This window comes from Danio rerio, chromosome 2, assembly GCF_052040795.2.
Source record: "Danio rerio strain M-AB ecotype USA chromosome 2, GRCz13ab, whole genome shotgun sequence".
NCBI classification, from domain to species: Eukaryota; Metazoa; Chordata; class Actinopteri; order Cypriniformes; family Danionidae; genus Danio; species Danio rerio.
The window spans coordinates 28,579,508-28,582,181 of record NC_141022.1 but is presented as its reverse complement, the minus strand read 5'-3'; positions in this window follow the sequence as shown (position 1 = coordinate 28,582,181).

Below are 2,674 nucleotides of genomic sequence, written 5' to 3'. Positions count from 1 at the left end.
ATCAATCATCCTCGAATGCGTATATAAATATTTTTGAATAATACAAAGAACACATCACATATTATCAAGATGACACAAAATCATTGTTACAGGTGGCTTTTATTCATTTTCAAATGAAAGAAAAGTTATTCATTGTTGGCTTGTTAACATTAAGGTTATTATATAATAGTAATACTGTTAATATAGTGTATTAATGGTGACAAGCACATTATGGATTTTAATAACACATTATTAAATGTTGAAGTATGATTATTAAATGATTTACAAGTGTTGTTTATTTTTAGTTAATGTTAATAAGTATACTAAGGTTAGATTATTATAGCTGTCTTCAAAAAAACAGATATTACAAAGGCAAAAGACCTTAACGCCCTATTCACACGAGGCGTCAGCGTCAACGCTTCCCATTCACTTTGAATGGGTGACGTCAGGCGTTGCCGAACTGCATTGTGGATCTGTCGGCGCCGCTTCAGAAGCGTTCCTCGCTGCAGAAGTTGGGACCAGCTCAACTTTTCAAGCGCCGACGGAAGCGTCAGCCAATCAGATCGCTGTATGCAAATACACCAGCTCAGACAGTGGCCTAACGCCCTATTCACACGAGGCTTCAGCGTCAACGCTTGACAGAGGGCGTGTCTGAAGTTGGAGCTGAAACGATCGTCATAGAAGCGTCAGCCAATGAAATTCAGTCAGCAATAGGCCACTGTCTGAGCTGGTGTATTTGCATACAGCGATCTGATTGGCTGACGCTTCCGTCGGCGCTTGAAAAGTTGAGCTGGTCCCAACTTCTGCAGCGAGGAACGCTTCTGAAGCGGCGCCGACGGATCCACAATGCAGTTCGGCAACGCCTGACGTCACCCATTCAAAGTGAATGGGAAGCGTTGACGCTGACGCCCCGTGTGAATAGGGCGTGGCGCCGCTTCAGGAGCGTTCCTCGCTGCAGAAGTTGGGACCAGCTCAACTTTTCAAGCGCCGACGGAAGCGTCAGCCAATCAGATCGCTGTATGCAAATACACCAGCTCAGACAGTGGCCTATTGCTGACTGAATTTCATTGGCTGACGCTTCTATGACGATCGTTTCAGCTCCAACTTCAGACACGCCTTCAGTCAAGCGTTGACGCTGAAGCCCCGTGTGAATAGGGCGTAACTCCCTCTTAACTCATTGAGAAAAATGACTTCAAAGATTTTTTTTTTTTTTTTGCCCAGACAAATTAGTAATAGATTGGGCATTGGAAAATATTTTAGTAATAACATTTATCAGCACAAAAACCCTTGAGCACAAACTTTTGACCTTTGACCCCTATTTTGAAGTTACTGTCCTTGGCCTTTGTAAAAGGACAACATTTGATGAGAACCACTAAGAGACGACACTCTGTTGCTATTTGGGAAACAGCCACTAGATGCCGCTAGCGTCACGTTTTAGAATGAACAACCAACAGAACAACAGCACGGGTGAATTACAATATTGAGTTAAATATGAGTTGAAATATGATATATTCATACACCCCCATTGAAAAGCAACATTTTAAACAATATCTCAATAAAAAGAAAAACAATTTCCAAAATTAGTAACGTCCACATGACAAATATTACAGCCATACTTATAGCTATCCTGTGCTTTGGCTGCATTTGCAAATTACTTCCAAAATATAATAAATAATATATAATTAGTTACTGTAGTTTGAAAGTAATTGTTTACAGTATTAGAATATTTGTGTTTGTGCATTGTAATATTTTACACTACTTTTGCATTGATTTAGACTTAATTTTTGATATCATAGGTATTTATACAGTCATAACCTAGTTATCTAGACTGTATATCAGCGGTTCCTAAACTTTTTTAGAGTGCCATACTTCTTCCTTTTGCATTCTCTCTTCTACTGCCGTCACTTTTCCCATTAGGCGCAATATTTTAAATTTAGATTTTAAAAACTCCATTGAATTATTTACCTTTATGGATTTTTTTTTTAATAATGTCTCAAATAAAAATATTAAAAAGAAAAATATGCAACTCGTAAAATTAGGTTTTCCATGTAATAACTAAAACCGCCAGTAGGTGGCGGTAAGACACTGTCTTAGTACATTTGTTCAGTAACAAAAGCAACGGTTGTATTTATGAATAGGTCACTGAATCGACTCTCACATGATTCATTTACAAAAATAAACAGGCCTCGCTTAAAAAAACGACTGGACCGATGATTTGAACGCCAGCAGTTTGGAATAACCATCAACATTGTGAAGTAAACATCCCTGTGGACTTTATTGTGGTGAATTTTATTACCTTTTTACAAGAAAAGGTAGGAACTGGTTTTTAACTGTGAACTGCACTGATTTTGTGTGATCATGCTGAATGCTAACACTGTCACGGCATTCAGTCAACTAACTTAACTTTGTGCAACTAGTCAATACTGTAGTCAAATTATGAGGAAAAAATAAATAAGATCATTTATTGTTACTTACAATTTACAGTCTTTGCTTGTGTGCAGAGCTTTAACTATATGTAGCTGATTGTTTGCCTATTTATGGTAGTATTATGACAGTAAAGCAGAATATTGTAACTCCAGGCAACTTCATACTGCCCATTACATACAGTGACCTCATATTGAGGCACAGCTGAACTGCAGAGAACCGTAAATTAATTGGAGCATAACGTTACCAAAACCAAAGAGCAGTAGCTGAC